This window comes from Oncorhynchus nerka, linkage group LG15 (assembly GCF_034236695.1).
Source record: "Oncorhynchus nerka isolate Pitt River linkage group LG15, Oner_Uvic_2.0, whole genome shotgun sequence".
NCBI lineage: Eukaryota > Metazoa > Chordata > Actinopteri > Salmoniformes > Salmonidae > Oncorhynchus > Oncorhynchus nerka.
The window spans coordinates 36881596-36907755 of NC_088410.1; the positions used below are offsets into that span (position 1 = coordinate 36881596).

The 26160-nt window shown below is 45.1% G+C and overlaps 1 protein-coding gene across 4 annotated transcripts in view; it reads right to left on the minus strand.

The window, feature by feature from the left end:
* Positions 1-26160, minus strand: part of LOC115142603 (E3 ubiquitin-protein ligase SMURF2-like) — an 83535-nt gene that overhangs the window by 40270 nt on the left and 17105 nt on the right. The window lies entirely within an intron of this gene.

The window sequence follows — 26160 nt, forward strand, 5'->3', positions numbered from 1 at the left end:
TTTTCCAATACCGTCAAAACTATCTATTTACATTTTTTAAATACATTTGAATATTTGGAGCTACTTAAGTAAATACCTGCAGTCAACTTGTGCAATATGTTAAGAGAAAAATAAAATTAAGCTTACGGTAGTCCCCAATCACATGGTGTTTGTTTACAAGCACACAATGACAAGAGACCGGAGCCTTCTGTGTCACTCACTGTTCCGCAACATGCGCCAGGTGATCTAATTACAGTATGGAATTCACAACTAAATGTTTGCCAGCTAGATATCTTATAACTATTAAGTTAACGGTCTAAAATGTGCTAAATACTCTGCAGTTGTGCATTTGGTTTGCTAATTTAGTAGCAAGTTAGCCAAGTTGTTAACCTCTTGGAACACTAGGGGCAGTATTTCATTTTTGGATGAAAAAACGTTCCCGTTTTAAACAAGATATTTTGTCACGAAAAGATGCTCGACTATGCATATAATTGACAGCTTTGGAAAGAAAGCACTCTGACGTTTCCAAAACTGCAAAGATATTATCTGTGAGTGCCACAGAACTGATGCTACAGGCGAAACCAAGATGAAACTTCAAACAGGAAATGAGCAAAAGGAAATGAGCAAAAGGCGCTGTTTTCCATTGTCTCCTTATATGGCTGTGAATGCGCCCTGAACGAGCCTACACGTTCTGCCGTTTCCCCAAGGTGTCTGCAGCATTGTGACGTGTTTGTAGGCATATCATTGGAAGATTGGCCATAAGAGACTACATTTACCAGGTGTCCGCCCGGTGTCCTTTGTCGAAATTGGTGCGTAATCTCCAGCTGCAAGCATTCTTCCATGTGATTCAGAGAGAGGAGACTTCCACAAACGATATATCATCGAAGAGATATGTGAAAAACTCCTTGAGGATTGATTCTAAACAACGTTTACCATGTTTCAGTCGATTCTAAACAACGTTTACCATGTTTCAATCGATATTACGGAGCGATTTCTCCTACACAAAGAATCTTTCAGAAAAAACTGAACATTTGCTATCTAACTGAGAGTCTCCTAATTGAAAACATCCGAAGTTCTTCAAAAGGTAAATGATTTTATTTGAATGCTTTTCTTGTTTTTGTGAAAATGTTGCCCGCTGAATGCCACGCTAGCTATCAATAATCTTACACAAATGCTTGTTTTGCTATGGTTGAAAAGCATATTTTGAAAATCTGAGATGACAGTGTTGTTAACAAAAGGCTAAGCTTGAGAGCTAATATAGTTATTTCATTTAATTTGCGATTTTCATGAATAGTTAACGTTGTGTTATGCTAATGAGCTTTTGCGGGGATAATTACACTCCTGGATACAGGTTTTTTTCGTAGCTAAACGTGATGAACAAAACGGAGCGATTTGTCCTAAACAAATAATATTTTTGGAAAAACTGAACATTTGCTATCTAACTGAGTCTCCTCATTGAAAACATCTGAAGTTCTTCAAAGGTAAATGATTTTATTTGAATGCTTTTCTTGTTTTTGTGAAAATGTTGCATGCTGAATGCTACGCTAAATGCTACGCTAGCTATCAATAATCTTACACAAATGCTTGTTTTGCTATGGTTGAAAAGCATATTTTGAAAATCTGAGATGACAGTGTTGTTAACAAAAGGCTAAGCTTGAGAGCTAGCATATTTATTTCATTTCATTTGCGATTTTCATGAATAGTTAACGTTGCGTTATGGTAATGAGCTTGAGGCTGTATTCACGATCCCGGATCCGGGATGGCTAGAGGTTAACTTCTTCCAAAATCAAGCATTTACTTGCTAACAGCAGAGAATCCCCTCCTGGATCAAGAGTCTTGCTGGATAATATTTAGTTACTTGTATAGTTTAGGTCAGAAACTGTACAAAATGTTTGCAATGCGCTCGTTAGCATTTAGTTCGCATTCTCTATGGGATTTTACATTTACTTGTTAGCTTTGCTAACCTCTGGATTACAGAGTATCAGTGGGGTTTGAAAACAGCACCCCTTGTGTTCAGTGCCAATATTACAGAATATCCCGGTATGGCACAAAGTCGGTATGAAGGTATGACAATCTGGATACGGCCCAAGCCTAAAACTACATGACACACACACAGGCCACTCTTAGTTCTACCCAGCCAGGCCCCTACAGATTAGCCAGAGGAGTGGAAAGCCATTCCAAGGAGATGTTTCTGGAGGTACCCAGTTGGCCGGTCTCATCAAGACCACTGGTGCTGATTGGGGGATATTAGGGGTGGAACAGTGGAGCAATGGATGGGGGGGAAGGGATTGTTGAGGTAAGGGTGTAGCAGCCCCAGTGTAGTCTAGGAGTCTGACCTCCATGATTTCAGCTCACCACGAGCCTGGAGGAGTCTGGGCCAGAGTATGACCCAGACAGATAGATGGATGACCCTGGAGAATGTAAGGACACAAAATGGAGGAGGGGAGAAGAGAGGCAAGGAGGGGTGTCTGGGTTTCCATCCATCATGTCACTGCTGTGTCTCAGTGTCTAGGCTACTTTCCTATGCCCACAAAGTGACAGGTGAAATGTAACAGTCGAGATGAGAGATAGTACTTTATTAATCCCCAAGGGGAAATGATCGTTATGGTATCCCACCTGTCTGGTATCCAACACCACAAAAAAACGATTGACTCAGAAACACATGACTAGACTACACACGTACAACATTTGCCTACCTAAATTAGCATAACTAAAATGATCCCCATACTGACAAGAGACAGGAAAGGTATTTTCCCTTGCAGGCGCTGGGAGGACAAACTGGGGGGGGTATCCTTTACACAGGCGGTCCTGGGGAATGCACTGCTCTCAAAGCCCACCTCATTACTCAAAGCTGTGGTATGCACTCACTCTCAATGTCCGCAGTGTCTGTCACGACACACACTCATTTCAACGTCCCAGACTCAACGGTCATTATTTATGCAGGGTGAAGAGTAGGGAGCAGGTGATGGGGCACTTTCCATTCCCATACCGCAACACACAGACACACACACTAGCTCTGGATGAGGTCAGAGAGTTGGTGGTTTGTGTGATTCTGTCTGTTTTGGGAAAGAAGAAAAGTGATAGCAGGGTGGGTAGTGGAACGAACCAGTCTCACCATGGAGTTATGTATGGAGGCTGGGGAGAAGCGCACTAAGCACTGACAGAGGCATGATACTGCCAGGAAAAGCCAGTCTGTCACACACACTGTCACGCTTACCAGTCCTCAACAGACAGACTGCGGGGCCAGACAACACACATACATCCCGGAGACAACGTGAAAATTGATTACACACTCAAGAATGTCGAGAGAGGAAAAGACAGCCACCAAAATACCACGAAAATGACACAGGGAAGCACGAAGCAAGGAAGTTACGGCTCAAATAACGCAAGTTTAATCCGGAGACCAGGACAGCGACCAAAATTACAGAGCCAATCGAACAGAATCACAATATCATGACACAGACAATCACAACACAAACCAAATTACACAGCGAAGACTAACAATCAGCTCGTCAGGGGAAATTACACAGCGAGAGCCGACAGTTTGGCTGTGAGCCAAGAACACAAGACAGACTAAACTGATTGTGTAGGGATCAAATGGACATGTCAGGATGAAATGAGGAGAAAACGAGTATCATAAGAGGTCACAGTCTTGACTAAAGCAAGTGTAGGCTTATATACTGAAAATGGATTTGTGATTTTAAAACGCTAGCAACATGCTGTCAAAAATCACACGAATTTAAGTCAAATTGCTAAAAAAAAATGAAATTGAAAAATGAATTAATCAGTCACTGTAAAGGTTAGTGACAGGCTGGATAGCCAGATCCTTAGGGTGCCCCTAACCACTGATACAGGGTAAGAAATGTGTTAATTCCCGTAATGTTAAGGTTAGGATTATGACCTGGTTCAGGTTAGGATTACTCTGAGTGAAATCTCAGTGGGACATGTCACAGTGACCTCCAGGGGAGGTCATAACCCATGGAGATGGAACTCGGGAGGTCGTAACCCATGGAGACCTGATCAACCCTGCGCCCTTCCTTTCACCACACCATAATAAAGTTGATACCAGTAGATCTCCTGTTACCCTAATGCTAATGGAGAAAAAGGGATTACCTGCACCCTGCTCCAATGTCTGACCATGCTAAAATAAAAGCCTCTTTTCACCAATCACCACATCATTGACCTCCCAGATGCACTGTTACCGGGCAGAATTGGCCACAAAGCTGGATGAAGGGGATGTTGTGAGAAGTGAAAGGGAACGCCAAAACTCAAGAATTTCTCTTATGTGAGCGGCTTCTCATCAAATATGGATACCATTTCAAATTCTAGCCATTCTAAAACGGGAGACAGCATACACGATTCTTGTCGAGAACATTAATTCAGATGAATGCTGATGTTCTGCCTTTGAAGAGGCCTGTACCTCCCCATCATCTTCCAGACGTAAACACCAAGTTTAGTTTTTGTGGCACCCTGCCGAGTAGAGCAATCATAGGGTGCCAAGGCGTGTACTTCCATGCCTCTGAAAGCAACTGTGCATGCCAAAGGGATACCTTGATTGTGTAAGTGTGTGTCCACTCCACCCACACAGCTTTGCTAATAGTGTGAAGGCCTAGATAACATATGGCACTACGGACCACCCTCATGAGAGCCGTGCTGTGAGAGACTTCAAGCCTTTTAAACTCCATTTCACCTCTCTGGGTGAAGCTACACTCAGACAGAATACATATCTAACATGCAAAGATGTTATGGAAGCATCTAGATAGGAGAGGAAGTAGCACTCACACTGTCTTTAACACTAGACAGCTGTCTGTTGCGTCTCCTTCACACCAACATGCTGCATTATTAATAAACTGGTGAACTTTTCACCCCCGAAACTAAGCCATCCTCAATTCTTCAGTTCAGTTGAACTTTTCAACCCAGGATGGTTTACGTTTCCTGGAAAGTAAATCTCAGCGATTGACTTCTTAGGCAACACTTTTGGATAATGAGTGGGGATACAGAATTAAATGGCGTGATCGGGGTTGTCAAGATGACAACCTTCCAGTACATTAGCCTACAGGTCTATTTCCTAATACATTCGATTTTATTTGAAGAAATGAATCAACATCTATTTAAAAAATGGCGGCGGAAGAAATGGCAGCAGTTTTAAGGGCACCCAACCAATTGTGCTATTATGTGAGGGTTTTTGCGTTATTTGTAACTTATTTTGTACATAATGTTTCTGCAACAGTATCTTATGGCAAAAAAAGAGCTTCTGGATATCAGGACAGCGATCACTCACCTCGGATTAGACAAATATTTTTTCTTCAACAAGCATGACGCACAGGACATTCTCCAAACACCCAACATCCCCGTTATTTGCAAGAGGAACCGACGCTGGTACAGAGGACAGAGCCGGATGCCTGGTCAGGAGTCGGAAAAGGCGAGTGGGAAACCTGCCATTACCGTCAATACTACTCGCCAACGTGCAATCACTGGACAATAAACTAGACGAGGTACGATCACGAATATCCTACCAACGGGACATCAAAAACTGTAATATACTATGTTTCATGGAATCATGGCTGAATGACGACATTGATATTCAGCTAGCGGTATATATGCTGCACCGGCAAGATAGAACAGCACACTCCGGAAAGACGAGGGGGCGGCGGTCTGTGCATATTTGTAAACAGCTGGTGCATGAAATCTAAGGAAGTCTCTAGATTTTGATCGCCTGAAGTAGAGTATATTGTGATAAAGTGCAGGCCACACTACCTGCCTAGAGAGAGTTTTCAGCTATACATTTCGTGGCTGTTTATTCACCACCACAGACATATGCTGGCACTAAGACCTCACTCAGTAAGAGGTATATGGAAATAAGCAAACAGGAAACTACTCACCCAGGTGGCACACCTAGTGGCCAGAGACTTTAATGCAGGGAAACTTAAATCAGTTCTACCAAATTTCTATCAACATGTTAAATGTGTAACCGGGGGGGGGATTCTAGATCACCTGTACTCCACACACAGAGACGCGTACAAAGCTCTCCCTCGCCCTCCATTTGGTAAATCCGAACGCAATTCTATCCTCCTGATTCCTGCTTACAAGCAAAAATTAAAGCAGAAAGCACTAGTGACTCTGTCTATAAAAAAGTGGTCAGATGAAGCAGATGCTAAACTACAGGAGACTGGAACATGTTCTGGGATTCTTCTGACGGCATTGAGGAGTACACCACATCAGTCACTGGCTTTATCAATAAGTGCATCGAGGACGTCGTCCCCACAGTGACTGTACGTACATACCCCAACCAGAAGCCATGGATTACAGGCAACATTCACACGGAGCTAAAGGGTAGAGTGAGCTGCCGCTTTCAAGGTGCGGGACTTTAAACCGGAAGCTTATAAGAAATCCTGCTACGCCCTACGACAAACCATCAAACAGGCAAAGCGTCAATACAGGGCTAAGATTGAATAATACACACCGGCTCCGACGCTCGTCTTATGTGGCAGGGCTTGCAAACTATTACAGACTACAAAGGGAAGCACAGCCGCGAGCTGCCCAGTGACACGAGCCTACCAGACGAGCTAAATCACTTCTATGCTCGCTTCGAGGCAAGCAACACTGAGGCATGCATGAGAGCATCAGCTGTTCCGGACGACTGTGTAATCACACTCTCCGTAGCCGACGTGAGTAAGACCTTTAAACAGATCAACATACACAAGACTGCGGGGCCAGATGGATTACCAGGACGTGTTCTCTGGGCATGTGCTGACAAACTGGTAGGTGTCTTCATTGACATTTTCAACATGTCCCTGATTGAGTCTGTAATACCAACATGTTTCAAGCAGGCCACCACAGTCCCTGTGCCCAAGAACACAAAGGCAACCTGCCAAAATGACTACAGACCCGTAGCACTCGCGTCCATAGCCATGAATTGCTTTGAAAGGTTGGTAATGGCATACATCAACAACATTATCCCAGAAACCCTAGACCCACCCCAATTTGCATACCGCCTTAACAGATCCACAGATGGTGCACTTTCTATTACACTCCACACTGCCCTTTCTCACCTGGACAAAAGGAACACTTACGTGACAATGCTATTCATTGACTACAGCGCAGCGTTCAACACCATAGTACCCTCAAAACTCATCACTAAGCTAAGGATCCTGGGACTAAACACCTCCTTCTGCAACTGGATCCTAAACTTCCTGACGGGCCGCCCCCAGGTGGTGAGGGTAGGTAGCAACACATCGGCCACGCTGATCCTCAACACTGAAGCTCCCCAGGGGTGCGTGCTCAGTCCCCTCCTGTACTCCCTGTTCACCCACGACTGCATGGCCAGGCACGACTCCAACAGCATCATTAAGTTTGCAGACGACACAACAGTGGTAGGCCTGATCACTGACAACGACGAGACAGCCTATAGGGAGGTGGTCAGAGACCTGGCCTGGGTGGTGCCAGAATAACAACCTATCCCTCAACATAATCAAGACTAAGGAGATGATTGTGGACTACAGGAAAAGGAGGACCGAGCACACCCCCATTCTCATCGACGGGGCTGTAGTGGAGCAGGTTGAGAGCTTCAAGTTGCTTGGTGTCCACATCAACAAACTAGAATGGTCCAAACACACCAAGACAGTCGTGAAGAGCGCACGACAAAGCCTATTCCCCCTCAGGAAACTAAAAAGATTTGGCATGTGTCTGGAGATCCTCAAAAGTCCCCCCTTATCTCAGCTCGCTGGTCACCATAGCATCTCCCACCTGTAGCACACGCTCCAGCAGGTATATCTCTCTAGTCACCCCCAAAACCAATTCTTTCTTTGGCCGCCTCTCCTTCCAGTTCCCTGCTGCCAATGACTGGAACGAACTACAAAAATCTCTGAAACTGGAAACACTTATCTCCCTCACTAGCTTTAAGCACCAACTGTCAGAGCAGCTCACAGATTACTGCACCTGTACATAGCCCACCTATAATTTAGCCCAAACAACTACCTCTTTCCCTACTGTATTTAATTTATTTATTTTGCTCCTTTGCACCCCATTATTTTTATTTCTACTTTGCACATTCTTCCATTGCAAATCTACCATTCCAGTGTTTTACTTGCTATATTGTATTTACTTTGCCACCATGGCCTTTTTTTGCCTTTACCTCCCTTATCTCACCTCATTTGCTCACATCGTATATAGACTTGTTTATACTGTATTATTGACTGTATGTTTGTTTGTACTCCATGTGTAACTCTGTGTCGTTGTATGTGTCGAACTGCTTTGCTTTATCTTGGCCAGGTCGCAATTGTAAATGAGAACTTGTTCTCAACTTGCCTACCTGGTTAAATAAAGGTGGAGAAAAAAAAAAAAGTTATTGAGCTGCAACACTGCCTGGTACGGCAATTGCTCGGCCTCTGACTGCAAGGCACTACAGAGGGTAGTGCGTACGGCCCAGTACATCACTGGGGCTAAGCTGCCTGCCATCCAGGACCTCTACACCAGGCGGTGTCAGAGGAAGGACCTAAAAATTGTCAAAGACCCCAGCCAACCCAGTTATAGACTGTTCTCTCTACTACCGCATGGCAAGCGGTACCGTAGTGCCAAGTCTAGGACAAAAAGGCTTCTCAACAGTTTTTACCCCCAAGCCATAAGACTCCTGAACAGGTAATCAAATGGCTACCCGGACTATTTGCATTGTGTGGCTCCCCCCCAACCCCTCTTTTTACGCTGCTGCTACTCTGTTTATCATATATGCATAGTCACTTTAACCATATCTACATGTACACATTACCTCAAATCAGCCTGACTAACCGGTGTCGGTATGTAGCCTCGCTACTTTTATAGCCTCGCTACTGTATATAGCCTGTCTTTTTACTGTTGTTTTATTTCTTAAAACTTGTTAAGGATAGGGGGCAGTATTTTCACTTTGGATGAATTGCATGCCCATAGTGAACTGCATCAAACTCTGTCCTAGATTGCTAATATATGCATATTATTATTACTATTGGATAGAAAACACTGAAGTTTCTAAAACTGTTTGAATTATGTCTGTGAGTATAACAGAACTCATAGGGCAGGCAATCTTCCAAACAAGAAGTGAAATTCTGAAAGTTGGGGCAACTTTGACGTCATCGCCCCCTCCTTTCCCAACAAGATATGGATCTGGAAGCAATTCCTACGCCTTCCACTAGATGTCCTCATTCAGTAGAAAGTGTAATGGAGCATTTGCTGTGAACTTGGACCTAACGGGAGGGAAAATAGTCAGTGTCCCGACAGAATGCCATTTTCCTGTGGCGCATTTCTCTGTGGGTGCTACCGCTGTTCCATTCAGCTCCAGATGAAAACGTATGATCCGGTTGGAACGTTATTGGATATATATGATAATAACATCCTGAAGATTGATTCCCTACTTAGTTTGACCAGTTTATTCGACCCGGAATATATCTTTTGGAAGTTTTCGTGCGAGTTATCTTGTGGAGTTCCCTGAGGGGAACCTTGCCTCAACAGGTTTTAACCTACCTATTGTTCACCTAATACCTTTTTTGCACTATTGGTTAGAGCCTGTAAGCATTTCACTGTAAGGTGAAATGTTGTATTCGGCGAACGTGACAAATAAACGTTGATTTGATTTGAGCATTAGGTAGGCAGCTATGTATTTTACAAAACAGAATAGGCTGCAGCTTCCATGGGTTAAAGCAGCGTTTCCCAAACTCAGTTCTCGTTCTGGTTTTTGCCCTAGCACTACACAGCTGACTCAAATCAAAGCTTGATGATTAAGTTTATTACTTGAATCAGATGTGTAGTGCTATGGCAAAAAAACAAAAAAAACATGCAACCCTTGGGGTCCCAAGGATAGAGTTTGGGAAACTGAGGTGACCACTTCTCAGCCCAGCCTGAGGACCAAGCGTTCTCAGATGTTGACCTGGGAAACGCAGGCGTCCCATCTAGACATCTGGAAATGCAAATGCGCTACGCTAAATGCTAATAGTACTAGTTAAAACTCAAACGTTCATTAAAATACACATGCAGGGTAGTGAATTAAAGCTACACTCGTTGTGAATCCAGGCAACAAGTCAGATTTTTAAAATGCTTTTCGGCGAAAGCATGAGAAGCTATTATCTGATAGCATGTAACACCACAAAAGACCCGCAGGGGACGTAAACAAAATAATTAGCATAGTCGGCGCAACACAAAACGCACAAATAAAATATAAAACATTCATTACCTTTGACCATCTTCTTTGTTGGCACTCCTAGATGTCCCATAAACATCACTATCGGGTCTTTTTTTCGATTAAATCGGTCCATATATAGCCTAGATATCGATCTATGAAGACTGTGTGATCAAGGAAAAAAATTGCGTTTTATAACGTAACGTAATTTTTTTAAATTAAAAAAGTCGACGATAAACTTTCACAAAACACTTCGAAATACTTTTGTAATGCAACTTTAGGTATTAGTAAACGTTAATAAGCGATCAAATTGATCACGAGGCGATGTATATTCTATAGCTGTACATCTGGAAATAATGTCTGGGTAAATCTCAACCAAAATATCCGGTCGGAGACCGGAAGAAAGGTGTTGCCTTGCGTCTGTTTGACCAAGAAACAAATAGTAGGCAAATGACAAGACTGTTGACATCGTGTGGAAGCTGTAGGTATTGCAACCTCAGCCCCATTAAATGTGGTTCACCTTTATCAATGGGTTGAAGTTGCGCATGGATATATTTTTCAATTTTCAGTGATCAGATTTTCCTGCACTTTTCGATGAAACGCACGTTCTGTTATAGTCACAGCCGTGATTTAACCAGTTTTATAAACGTCTGAGTGTTTTCTATCCACACATACTAATCATATGCATATACTATATTCCTGGCATGAGTAGCAGGGCGCTGAAATGTTGCGCGATTTTTAACAGAATGTTCGAAAAAGTAGAGGGTCGACTTAAGAGGTTTTAACTCTGGGGTAGGCGGGACGCTTGCGTCCCACATGGCCAAATAGCCAGGGAAAATGCAGAGCGCCAAATTCAAATACATTTCTATAAAATCTAACTTTCATTAAATTACACATGCAAGATAGCAAATTAAAGCTACACTCGTTGTGAATCCAGCCAACATGTCAGATTTCAAAAAGGTTTTTCGGCGAAAGCATAAGATGCTATTATCTGATGATAGCACAACAGTAAACAATGAGAGTAGCATATTTCAACTCTGCAGGCGCGACACAAAACGCAGAAATAAAATGTAAATCATGCCTTACCTTTTGAAGAGCTTCTTTTGTTGGCACTCCTATATGTCCCATAAACATCACAAATGGTCCTTTTGTTTGATTAATTCCGTCGATATATATCCAAAATGTCCATTTATTTGGCGCGTTTGATCCAGAAAAACACTGCTTCCAACTTACGCAACGTCGCTACAAAATATCTCAAAAGTTACCTGTAAACTTTGCCAAAACATTTCAAACTACTTTTGTAATACAACTTTAGGTATTTCTAAACTTAGATAATAGATCAAATTGAAGACGGGATGATCTGTGTTCAAAACAGGAGCAAAACGAACTGACGCTACTTTTCTGGTTATGTGCCTCTATCAAAAGGTACACAAAGTGACGTTCAAAGGAAAAACCTCAACCAATTTCTACAAACTGGTGACATCCAGTGGAAGCGGTGGGAACTGCAAGAAAGTGGATTAGAATTCTGGATTCCCCATGAAAACATATTGAAAAGACAGTGACTTAAAAAAATAAATCTGAATGGTTTGTCCTCGGGGTTTCGCCTGCTAAATAAGTTCTGTTATACTCACAGACATGATTCAAACAGTTTTAGAAACTTCAGAGTGTTTTCTATCCAATACTAATACTAATATGCATAAATTAGGATCTGGGACAGAGTAGGAGGCAGTTTAGTTTGGGCACGCTATTTATCCAAAAGTGAAAATGCTGCTCCCTACCCCAAACAGGTTAACATAAGTATTCACACCCCTGATTCAATACTTTGCTGAAGCACCTTTGGCATCGATTACAGCTGTGAGTATTTCTGGGTAAGTCTAAGAGCTTTCCACACCTGGATTGTGCAACATTTGCCCATTTTTATTTTCTAAATTCTTCAAGCTCTGTCATAGTTTTCATCATTGCTAGTGCCATAGATTTTCAAGTAGAATGAAGTCAAAACTAACTTGGCCACTCGGGAACATTTACTGTCCTCTTGGTAAGCCATTCCAGTGTAGATTTGGCCTTGTTTTAAGTTATTGTCCTGCTGAAAGGTGAATTCATCTCCCAGTGTCTGGTAGAAAGCAGACTGAACCAGGTTTTCCTCTAGGATTCTACCTGTGCTTAGCTCCATGATGTTTATTTTTATCCTGAAAAACTCCCCAGTCCTTAACAAATACAAGCATGCCCTTAACATGATGCAGCCACGACTATGTTTGAAAATATGGAGTTTGGGGCAAATACAAAACACTTTGTATTCAGGACAAAAAAAGTGAATTGCTTTTTTGCAGTATTACTTTAGTGCCTTGTTGCAAACAGGATGCATGTTTTGGAATATTTTTATTCTACACAGGCTTCCTTCCTTTCACTCTGTCAATTAGGTTAGTATTGTGGAGTAACTACAATGTTGATCCATCCTCAGTTTTCTCATAGCACAGCCATTAAACTCTGCACCCGTTTTAAAGTCACCATTGGCTTCATGGTGAAATCCCTGAGATGTTTCCGTCCTCTCCGGCAACTGAGTTAGGAAGGACACCTATATCTTTGTAGTGACTTGGTGTATTAATACACCATCCAAAGTCTAATTAATAACTTCACCATGCTCAAAGGGATATTCAGGGTCTGCTTTTGATATGTTTACCCATCTACCAGTAGGTGCCCTTCTTTGCGAGGCATTGGAAAACCTCCTTGGTCTTTGGTTGACTGAGCGACTTTACAGATAATTATATGTGTGGGGTACAGAGAAGGTAGTCATTCAAAAATCATGTCAAACACTATTATTGCACATAGAGCGAGTCCATGCAATTTATTATTAGACTTGTTAAGCACATTTTTACACCTTAACGTATTTAGGCTTGCCATAACAAAGGGGTTGATTCATTGATTTCATATAGGAATAAAATAACATTCTAATGTCATTTGAATTGTTACTTTACCTTTCATTAAGTTAGGCTAGGCTACATTTTACTGCACTTAGCTTAGTTTATAGGCTATTCATGTTGCTGGCAATTCCTGCAATGCTTCATGCTATAAAACCGCTAAATCCGCACCCCAAAGTAGAAAACTTCCTTCTAAACAGCTTCTTAGCTGCAGTGTATTGACCGTGCTAATATTTAGTACCGCCACAACATTTACAGAAGCTAATGTGCGAATTTATGTAATTTAGCATGGTAGTAGAGAGCTGAGGGATGGAAACGCAAGTTTGCGATTCACGTGGGAAACAATGTTGTGTTCACTGTCCTTTTTTAATTTCTTTTTTTCCCTTTGTGGGTTGATCAGCTTTAATATTGCATGTTGTGGCTTCATCAATGCAATCTACTATATATATTTTTTTTGGTGTGAATTTCTTAACTTCTTTAATGCATTTGAGACAATCAGTTGTGTTGTGACAAGGTAGTTGTGGTATACAGAAGAAAGCCCTTTTTGGTAAAATACCGAGTCACTATTAAAGGAAATATATTACACAAATGAACTTTTAACAAGGCACACCTGTTAATTGCATGAAGCTGGTTGAGAGAATGCCAAGAGTGTGCAAAGCTATCAAGGCAAAAGGTGTCTACTTTGAAGAATCTAAAGTATAAAATATATTTTGATAACACTTTTTTTGGGTTACTACATGATTCCATATGTGTTATTACATCATTTTGATGTCTTCACTATTATTCTACAATGTAGAAATAGCAAAAAATGAAGAAAAACCCTTGAATGAGTAGGTGTTCAAATTGACTGTATATTTTCCAACTGTGCTGTTTCACAAAGGTTCTATACCTTTATACATTTTAGATTCAAAGTGTATTTTACATTTAGTTTTCTTATTTTTAGACCCACCCTTCAGCACCACTTAACCCCTCCAATCTATCTCTGAACACCATCGTTTTAGTTTCTATTTGCCATATATTTTTCAACTGTGCTGTGATGTTTCACAAAAGTTCTGATCCTTTCTATTCTGATAGTTTCTACAGATTGTAGATTAAAGATACATTTTTTTGCTAAGAGTATTATTGATCGGTTGACTATGACTTTTCTAATCACCCAGCAGTGCTATTTGCAGTTAACTCTAGGTAAATGTTAACATTTTTCAGCCATTCCTGAACCTGCGACCAAAAACAAGCTACATATGAACAGTACCAAAACAAATGATTTCTTCACCGCAAAATCTGCAGAGCTGGGATGTTTGTATCCCCCATATACATTTGAAGTCAGAAGTTTACATACACCTTAGCCAAATACATTTAAACTCAGTTTTTCACAATTTCTGACATTTAATCCTAGTAAAAATTCCCTGTCTTAGGTCAGTTAGGATCACCACTTTATTTTAAGAATGTGAATAATAGGAGAGAGTGATTTATTTCAGCTTTTGCTTCTTTCATCACATTCCCAGTGGGTCAGAAGTTTACATACACTCAATTAGTATTTGGTAGCATTGCCTTTACATTTTTTAACTTGGGACAAATGTTTTTGGGTAGCCTTCCGCAAGCTTCCCACAATAAGTTGGGTGAATTTTGGCCCATTCCTCCTGACAGAGCTGGTGTAACTGAGTCAGGTTTGTAGGCCTCCTTGCTCGCACACACTTTTTCAGTTCTCCCCACAAATTATCTATGGGATTGAGGTCAGGGCTTTGTGATGGCCACTCCAATACCTTTGTTGTCTTTAAGCCATTTTGCCACAACTTTGGAACTATGCTTGGTGGGTATTGTCCATTTGGAAGACCCATTTGCGACCAAGCTTTAACTTCCTGACTGATGTCTTGAGATGTTGCTTCAATATATCCATGTAATTTTACTCCCTCATGATGCCATCTATTTTGTGAAGTGCACCAGTCCCTCCTGCAGCAAAGCACCCCCACAACATGATGCTGCCACCCCCGTGCTTCACGGTTGGGATGGTGTTCTTCGGCTTGCAAGCCTCCCCCTTTTTCCTCCAAACATAACGATGGTCATTATGGCCAACCAATTCTATTTTTGTTTCATCAGACCAGAGGACATTTCTCCAAAAAGTATGACCTTTGTCCCCATGTGCAGTTGCAAACTGTAGTCTGTCTATTTTATGGCAGTTTTGGAGCAGTGGCTTCTTCCTTGCGGAGCGGCCTTTCAGGTTATGTCGATATAGGACTCATTTTACTGTGGATATAGATACTTTTGTACCTGTTTCCTTAAGGATCTTCACAAGGTCCTTTGCTGCTGTTCTGGGATTGATTTGCACTTTTCGCACCAAAGTACGTTCATTTCTAGGAGACAGAACACGTCTCCTTCCTGGGCGGTATGACGGCTGCGTGGTCCCATGGTGTTTAAACTTGCGTACAAGGATGAACCAGATTTGTGGAGGTCTACCATTTTTTTCTGAGGTCTTGGCTGATTTCTTTTGATTTTCCCATGATGTCAAGCAAAGAGGCACTGAGTTTGAAGGCAGGCCTTGAAATACATCCACAGGTACACCTCCAATTGACTCAAACAATGTCAATTAGCCTATCAGAAGCTTCTAAAGCCATGACATAATTTTCTGGAATTTTCCAAGCTGTTTAAAGGCACAGGCAACTTAGTGTATGTAAACTTCTGACCCACTGGAATTGTGATACAGGGAATTATAAGTGAAACAATCTGTCTGTAAACAATAGTTGGAAAAATGACTTGTGTCATGCACAAAGTAGGTGTCCTAACCGACTTGCCAAAACTATAGTTTGTTAACAAGAAATTTGTGGAGTGGTTGAAAAATGAGTTTTAATGACTCCAACCTAAGTGTATGTAAACTTCCGACTTCAACTGTATATAACATTCTATTGGTTGTAATAATTTTGTATAATTGAAATTTTAAAAAGCGCATGTTGACAGTATTTCTCACACAATATTTTTCTTTGGTAGTTTGAATAGACATACTCTAAAAGCTTCCCTAAAACACATTTTACTTGTCTATACAGATGCATCAATATGACTACATCAATATGGTGCAATTTTCTATCAATGTCAGCCCTATATGGACAGACACTGTATGGGATTACATTTGACAGTGTCTAGTCACACCAAGAGCTAGAGGATGTAAAATGGCAAAGCCAATAGGCCTACTTGAACTGGACTGAAATTGAAATAGCCTACAAGCAGAGTTTTGTTAACATAAATCATTTAGAAAGCATGAAAATAACTTGTATGCTGTTGCTCCTCAACTGGATGATGGGATTTTTAGAATGATGTGACTGCAGAGATGAAGTCACTTCAATACTATAAGCAGCCCTCTCATGGTTTGAGGCTCTACCAACAATAAGGCATCTTTGGAGGCTGATCGGCCCTTTCGGCTACAATCGCTTCACTGCAATCCCTTCTCAGCCCGCCAGCATTTGTATTCTAATGTGAACAAATGGACCAGAAAATGGCCTAGTTGACTGTGGGAGACTTGCCCAGTCACGCAATCTCCCCCAGCTACCAGGCAGCCACAAACCTTTAGCTCAGGGTGGTTTAGCACGGTATGGTTTCATCACACCATAATCAGAATTTAAGAGGCCTGGCTGGGGTGATTGTGGTTAGTTCCCTTATTGGACTCACTTATCCAAATTTCATCATGTTGGACACACCCTACAAGGGTGTTTGAACATTATTCCACTGTGCAGTGTGGATGTGTCCTTTTTTGAGAATGGGCTTATTGCAACATATGGTCCCCACTCGACTTCACAAAGCTTATAGTGAGGTACACTGTCAGCATAGAGACAGAGTGAGAATTTCTGTCCTGTGTCTGCCAGAGGGACAGAGCCTTTCGTGGTCAGGCTGTTCAGGAAACACTCCTGCCCCTATAATGACCCTTTAGCCCTCATCCAGAGCTAATGTCCACATCCACCATCCACAATGGCTATTGTTGCAGACGGTGCGATCAATGCCCTTGGCTACTTCAATACTCTGAGTAAGTAGTCGGATGACGGTCTGCCTGCAGTGACGTGGCCCTCCGGTATAACTCATAATGGAGGGGAGAGGAGCTCTAGGTTGACCTCTGTGATGGATGGTGATGTCTCAGTGTGTGGACAGTGCATTGAGTGGCCACTGTCTCTTGCCTCCTCACCCTCAGTTAGAAGATAAAGTTGTTAACCCTCTCTTTACTGGTTTGGCCAGGAGGTAGGCCTAGTCAAGCATGTGCAAACGTTATGGTGGTTGTGTCTTATTTTTTATTTTATTTATCCATTATTTGACCAGGTAAGTTGACTGAGAACACATTCTCATTTGCGGCAACAACCTGGGGAATAGTTACAGGGGAGAGGAGGGGGATGAATGAGCCAATTGTAAACTGGGGATTATTAGGTGACATTTACATTTACATTACATTTAAGTCATTTAGCAGACGCTCTTATCCAGAGCGACTTACAAATTGGTGCGTTCACCTTATGACATCCAGTGGAACAGCCACTTTACAATAGTGCATCTAAATCTTTTAAGGGGGGTGAGAAGGATTACTTTATCCTATCCTAGGTATTCCTTAAAGAGGTGGGGTTTCAGGTGTCTCCAGAAGGTGGTGATTGACTCCGCTGTCCTGGCGTCGTGAGGGAGTTTGTTCCACCATTGGGGGGCCAGAGCAGCGAACAGTTTTGACTGGGCTGAGCGGGAACTGTACTTCCTCAGTGGTAGGGAGGCGAGCAGGCCAGAGGTGGATGAACGCAGTGCCCTTGTTTGGGTGTAGGGCCTGATCAGAGCCTGGAGGTACTGAGGTGCCGTTCCCCTCACAGCTCCGTAGGCAAGCACCATGGTCTTGTAGTGGATGCGAGCTTCACCAGACGGGCTGCGGCGTTCTGGATGAGTTGTAGGGGTTTAATGGCACAGGCAGGGAGCCCAGCCAACAGCGAGTTGCAGTAATCCAGACGGGAGATGACAAGTGCCTGGATTAGGACCTGCGCCGCTTCCTGTGTGAGGCAGGGTCGTACTCTGCGGATGTTGTAGAGCATGAACCTACAGGAACGGGCCACCGCCTTGATGTTAGTTGAGAACGACAGGGTGTTGTCCAGGATCACGCCAAGGTTCTTAGCGCTCTGGGAGGAGGACACGATGGAGTTGTCAACCGTGATGGGGAGATCATGGAACGGGCAGTCCTTCCCCGGGAGGAAGAGCAGCTCCGTCTTGCCGAGGTTCAGCTTGAGGTGGTGATCCGCACTGATATGTCTGCCAGACATGCAGAGATGCGATTCACCACCTAGTCATCAGAAGGGGGAAAGGAGAAGATTAATTGTGTGTCGTCTGCATAGCAATGATAGGAGAGACCATGTGAGGTTATGACAGAGCCAAGTGACTTGGTGTATAGCGAGAATAGGAGAGGGCCTAGAACAGAGCCCTGGGGGACGCCAGTGGTGAGAGCGCGTGGTGAGGAGACAGATTCTCGCCACGCCACCTGGTAGGAGCGACCTGTCAGGTAGGACGCAATCCAAGCGTGGGCCGCGCCGGAGTTGCCCAACTCGGAGAGGGTGGAGAGGAGGATCTGATGGTTCACAGTATCGAAGGCAGCCGATAGGTCTAGAAGGATGAGAGCAGAGGAGAGAGAGTTAGCTTTAGCAGTGCGGAGCGCCTCCGTGATACAGAGAAGAGCAGTCTCAGTTGAATGACTAGTCTTGAAACCTGACTGATTTGGATCAAGAAGGTCATTCTGAGAGAGATAGCGGGAGAGCTGGCCAAGGACGGCACGTTCAAGAGTTTTGGAGAGAAAAGAAAGAAGGGATACTGGTCTGTAGTTGTTGACATCGGAGGGATCGAGTGTAGGTTTTTTCAGAAGGGGTGCAACTCTCGCTCTCTTGAAGACGGAAGGGACGTAGCCAGCAGTCAGGGATGAGTTGATGAGCGAGGTGAGGTAAGGGAGAAGGTCTCCGGAAATGGTCTGGAGAAGAGAGGAGGGGATAGGGTCAAGCGGGCAGGTTGTTGGGCGGCCGGCCTTCACAAGACGCGAGATTTCATCTGGAGAGAGAGGGGAGAAAGAGGTCAGAGCACAGGGTAGGGCAGTGTGAGCAGAACCAGCAGTGTCGTTTGACTTAGCAAACGAGGATCGGATGTCGTCGACCTTCTTTTCAAAATGGTTGACGAAGTCATCTGCAGAGAGGAGGAGGAGGGGGGAGGATTCAGGAGGGAGGAGAAGGTGGCAAAGAGCTTCCTAGGGTTAGAGGCAGATGCTTGGAATTTAGAGTGGTAGAAAGTGGCTTTAGCAGCAGAGACAGAAGAGGAAAATGTAGAGAGGAGGGAGTGAAAGGATGCCAGGTCCGCAGGGAGGCGAGTTTTCCTCCATTTCCGCTCGGCTGCCCGGAGCCCTGTTCTGTGAGCTCGCAATGAGTCGTCGAGCCACGGAGCGGGAGGGGAGGACCGAGCCGGCCTGGAGGATAGGGGACATAGAGAGTCAAAGGATGCAGAAAGGGAGGAGAGGAGGGTTGAGGAGGCAAAATCAGGAGATAGGTTGGAGAAGGTTTGAGCAGAGGGAAGAGATGATAGGATGGAAGAGGAGAGAGTAGCGGGGGAGAGAGAGCGAAGGTTGGGACGGCGCGATACCATCCGAGTAGGGGCAGTGTGGGAAGTGTTGGATGAGAGCGAGAGGGAAAAGGATACAAGGTAGTGGTCGGAGACTTGGAGGGGAGTTGGAGGGGAGTTGCAATGAGGTTAGTGGAAGAACAGCATCTAGTAAAGATGAGGTCGAGCGTATTGCCTGCCTTGTGAGTAGGGGGGGAAGGTGAGAGGGAGAGGTCAAAAGAGGAGAGGAGTGGAAAGAAGGAGGCAGAGAGGAATGAGTCAAAGGTAGACGTGGGGAGGTTAAAGTCGCCCAGAACTGTGAGAGGTGAGCCGTCCTCAGGAAAGGAGCTTATCAAGGCATCAAGCTCATTGATGAACTCTCCGAGGGAACCTGGAGGGCGATAAATGATAAGGATGTTAAGCTTGAAAGGGCTGGTAACTGTGACAGCATGGAATTCAAAGGAGGCGATAGACAGATGGGTAAGGGGAGAAAGAGAGAATGACCACTTGGGAGAGATGAGGATCCCGGTGCCACCACCCCGCTGACCAGAAGCTCTCGGGGTGTGCGAGAACACGTGGGCGGACGAAGAGAGAGCAGTAGGAGTAGCAGTGTTATCTGTGGTGATCCATGTTTCCGTCAGTGCCAAGAAGTCGAGGGACTGGAGGGAGGCATAGGCTGAGATGAACTCTGCCTTGTTGGCCGCAGATCGGCAGTTCCAGAGGCTACCGGAGACCTGGAACTCCACGTGGGTCGTGCGCGCTAGGACCACCAGATTAGGGTGGCCGCGGCCACGCGGTGTGGAGCGTTTGTATGGTCTGTGCAGAGAGGAGAGAACAGGGATAGACAGACACATAGTTGACAGGCTACAGAAGAGGCTACGCTAATGCAAAGGAGATTGGAATGACAAGTGGACTACACGTCTCGAATGTTCAGAAAGTTAAGCTTACGTAGCAAGAATCTTATTGACTAAAATGATTAAAATGATACAGTACTGCTGAAGTAGGCTAGCTGGTAGTGGCTGCGTTCTTGACTTTGTAGGCTAGCTGGCAGTGGCTGCGTTGTTGACACTACACTAATCAAGTCATTCCGTTGAGTGTGATAGTTTCTACAGTGCTGCTATTCGGGGCTAGCTGGCTGCTAGCCGTGATGGTGTTGGAGCAAACCATTGAAGTGAGCTCAGCATTGCATGTAGATAGGTTTGGCTGCTAGGCTAAAGTAGCAAGAACATGCACATTAAGAGAAGATGATATCCAGGCCATATGACACCCAGACCATACTCTATTTTTATAGGAATACATTAACCAGGACCATACGTGCATTCATGACAGCTGAACGTGCTGTGGTCAGCAGGGTACAGGAAGAAAGATGTAGGCAAGATAACTGATGACTAACACGTAAAACATAGGCATGCAATACATACATTATTTTTAGAACATGGAAAGAGTTCTGCCATCGTTGTTACCAAAAGCAGATACTAAGGGGGAGTAACTTTATTTACATATGTGATGTACCCCAATACTATGTATGTATAAAAGCAAAGCCAGTGTTAAGAAGCGGCGGCTTTCCCGCGGACCAGCACGGCTTTAATAACTTGCATTAAAGTCTACATTGAATTCAACAGTTTCTTCTGAGAGTATTATATTTCTATAGACAGTATTATATTTCTGTAACAATTATCTACGACAATGGTTTCAGGGTCAGATTGGGAATTTACCCTCCGTACGGAGCCTCCGCACTGCATTTCCGGATCAAGCATAAATCACCATCTACTGCAGGGTTTCCAAACCCTCTCCTTGGGCGCCGCCCCCAGACGTTTCAAATGTTTGTTTTAACCCTAAACTGGCACACCTGTTTCACACCTGTTAGTCAAAGGCTTGATGATTAGTTGACTAATTGAATCAGGGGTGCTAGTTTAGGTTTAAAACAAAAAATGTGAAGGAGAGGGTTGGGGAATCGTGATCTTCAGGGTATCCCCTTCAGAAAAGGCTTATAAAGAGGATTCCTGCTAGTTTGACATGGGCTGTCAGCAGGTTCTGTGTTTACAAGAGGCTCCACTGACCCCTGTTTCCCAGGTCAACATCTGAGAACGCTTGGTCCTCAGGCTGGGCTGAGAAGTGGTCACCTCAGTTTCCCAAACTCGATCCTTGGGACCCCAAGGGTTGCATGTTTTTTTGTTGTTTTTTTTTGTTTTTTTGCCATAGCACTACACATCTGATTCAAGTAATAAACTTAATCATCAAGCTTTGATTTGAGTCAGCTGTGTAGTGCTAGGGCAAAAACCAGAACGAGAACTGAGTTTGGGAAACGCTGCTTTAATTAGATATTTCTGAATTTCTTTTCAATCATTTGCACACATTTCTAAAAACATTTTCATTTTGTCATTATGGGGTATTGTGTGTAGATGGGCGAGAGACAATTATTTCATCCATTTTGAATTCAAATGTGGAATAAGTCAAGGCGTATGAATACTTTCTGAAGGCACTGTATGTGGAATCTTTACAGCCATCTATACAGTCAGACATTACCCTGTCAACTCAACTGTATATTACCCTAATGAGACAGCAGAACACTGATCCAACGTTAGTTCAGCCATTGACCTCCAGTGGATTGGGATAGGATAAGCTGAATGTTCTAGACTTCTAGTCTGGATAGCTTTGGCGACACTGACCACAGTGTGAAGAGACTATGACAACGTGGGCTGGGATGGAAAACTACTAAGAAGGGGGAAGGACGGGCTGCTTTTGAGGAAGACGGGGGGACGGACAAGGGAGAGAAGAGTCAACGGATCGATTCCCAGCTAGTTTAGGTCATAAGTCAAAATGAGTGCGTGTACGCAGTTGCCAAGAGACAGACACACCTCACCCACCTCCCTGCAATGGGCTCTGTATTATGACCCAGGCCATGCGTTTGAACAAGACTCTCCCCCCAACACACCGCCCACGTTGCAAACCTCATTACCGACAGACAGGGCCTGTAGACGCCCATCAGTCACCTCAGTCCTGTTTGGACTCCTGTCCCCCCCCCCCCACACCGTCTCATTCACAGCATTGTTCCAGTACAAACAAAAGGCTTCCCCTTCCCCCTCCACCACGGCTCACTCCCTGGCCTGTCTGCTTTCAGTGGAGAAAAGTATGGCATGTACGTATGGAGTTTAGGGTAGTAAACTGACCCAGCCGCTAGAACAATCCGGAACGTCTACACGCAAACTGATGCGGAGGACATCAAACAAGAGTTCTTATCTACAGCACACTTCCTTTGGCCAGGCATTATTCCCTCCATCCCTCTGCATCCCAGCTCTACGAATGCTCAGGATGCCAATTATGTCATCCATTAAATAGCCTTGGCTCTAGAGCTGCTCCAGCTGACACTCCCCTCATCAGCGCCCAGACGCTAACCTGAAATCTGGAGAGGAACGCAGAGCAGCGCTGCCACTCACAACAAGCTGGCACGCTGCCTGACAAACAGGGGAGAACAGAGGGAGGGAGGGTTAGTTCATTGGGAGTGTAGAGGAGAAAGGGAGGGAGCGAGCAAGAGGGAGCTAGGCTAGTGTAAATACAGAGTATTACAGAATATCCTCAGTAGGAGAAGTATACTAGCTGAGGTCAAATAATAGATGCTAAATTAGAGCTCCATCATTAGTACTTTCCAAATGAAGGTTTCACGCCTGATGAATAATATGGTCTAGCCTAACTAGAAATATATCAATCACGTGCCAACAAGAGCGCTTTGTGGTTGTCTAAAAATGAAGGGGATATGATGCTCTTTGGAATGCTGCTCTACCTGTGACCAATGACAAAGTCATTTCCTGCGGGGCCTCTCTGGTTGAGGCTCTGCCTGGCTGAAGCTACGGGAGGGGGAGCCTCACAGATGCATGCCTCAAGGTTCGACCAACCCTGCTATTCTTCCTTGACCTGGAACTGTGTCAGATAGAGAGTGGACAGGAAGAGAGTGGACAGGAAGCGAGTGGACGTGTGCGTCTGTCCTCGTGTGCACGTTTGCAGTCTGTAAGAACACCATACGTGTTGTACGTGCAGACGCCGTCTCCCTGCATCCATTGACTTCCCATTTTTCCCATGATATCAACATAACCCCTAAAGCAGGAGGGGCTGGGGAGGTTCGGGAATAGCGCCGGTCGCATTACATGTCGGCTTATATACATTTCATCTCGTTTGGGCCTTTCCAAACCAAACAGTCTGACTGTTCATCAATCCCCAGGCGTGCACACACACACAGGCCCATACACACAGGCCCATACACACCAGCACACACAGGCCCATACACACCAGCACACACAGGCCCATACACACAGGCCCATACACACCAGCACACACAGGCCCATACACACCAGCACACACAGGCCCATACACACCCGCACACACAGCGGCCCATACAGAGACGATGAATCATTTCCCATCTGGCACTGCGGATCTGCCCAAGGAATGGGGGAAGAGGAAGAAAGAAGAGGAGGAGAAGAGGAGGACCTCGCCCTGGGAAATGGATGTGCCAGTATTTCAATTCAAAACCCCTACAATAGGGATGAGCCACTTTGGGGTTGGAGGAAGACCGCTGAAGCGGGAGCTCCGTTAAGGGGACTTGGTGTGTTAATAAATGCACTTAGTGAAAATGTGGCTGGGGAGGAATCTGTGGACACATACTGTATCAACTAAGCCTATATACTAGATTGAGCTGAGACGAGGGGAATGGGTGAGCCATGAGAGTGCGAGAAGAGTTAGTTTATATGGCTTCTGGGGGATTTTAGGGACACATACCAAGTCTCTCTAGAATGGGGGATGGGGAGCCGTGAGAGTGCTAGATGAGAGACAACTTTCGCCTGAGAGGAAGAAGTGCACTGGTAGCGACATCACATCTAGCTCATCATTCACACTAATGATAACCCACACAGTTATGGGCCGCATGGACGGATGCTCTGGCAGACTGGCACATAACGGAGGGGAAACAGATTCTCGCCACCAGCTCACATGATGCATACCTCCCCCTTGACAATATGGCAGTGGAACTGGTGGGAGGATGTTACAGCACTTTGTGCTTCTATTACGGATGAGAGCCCACTCTCCTCTGACATCGGTCATCATCATCATCAACATTAAGATGGGTGGAAGAGAGACAGACGGAGTGAACGAGAGAGCGTGAGCGACAGAGAGACAGAGACACACACAGAGAGCGCACAAGACACACACAGAGCGCGAGAAACAAACACAGAGCGCGTGAGAAACACACACACAGACAGAGAGCCACACACACACACAGAGAGCCACACACACACACAAAGAGAGAGATCCACACACACACACACACACACAGAGCCACACACACACACAGTGCGCGAGAGCCACACACACACACACACACACACACACACACACACAGAACGCGCGCACCCAGAAGGCGAGAGAGAGCCCCTCGCGCACAGAACGCGCCAGAGAGCCACACGCACACAGAACGCGCCAGAGAGCCACACACAGAACGCGAGAGAGAGCCACACACACAGAACGCGCGAGAGAGCCACACACACAGAACGCGCGAGAGAGCCACACACATAGAACGCGCGCGAGAGCCCCACACACACACACAGAACGCACGAGAGCCCCCACACACACACACACACACACGCGAGAGACACGCGCGCGCGAGAGCCACACACACACAGAACGCGCAAGAGAGCCACACACACAGAACGCGCAAGAGAGCCACACACACAGAACGCACGAGAGCCCCACACACACACACACACACACACACACACACACACACACACACACAGAGAGAACGCGCGAGAGAGCACACACACACACACAGACCGCGCGAGAGAGCCACACACACAGACCGCGCGAGAGAGCCACACACACATATACACAGACCGCGCGAGAGAGCCACACACACACAGAACGCGCGAGAGAGCCACACACACACAGAACGCGCGAGAGCCACACACACACACACACACAGAACGCGCGAGAGAGCCACACACACAGAACGCGCGAGAGAGCCACACACACAGAACGCGCGAGAGAGCCACACACACAGAACGCGCGAGAGAGCCACACACACAGAACGCGCGAGAGAGCCACACACACAGAACGCGCGAGAGAGCACACACACACAGAACGCGCGAGAGCCACACACACACACAGAACGCGCGAGAGCCACACACACACACACACACACACACACACACACACACACACAGAACGCGCGAGAGCCACACACACACACACACAGAACGCGCGAGAGCCACACACACACACACACACACACACACACAGAACGCGCGAGAGCCACACACACACAGAACGCGCGAGAGCCACACACACACACAGAACGCGCGAGAGCCACACACACACACACAGAACGCGCGAGAGCCACACACACACACACACACACAGAACGCGCGAGCCACACACACACACACAGAACGCGCGAGCCACACACACACAGAACGCGCGAGAGCCACACACACACAGAACGCGCGAGAGCCACACACACACAGAACGCGCGAGAGCCACACACACACAGAACGCGCGAGAGCC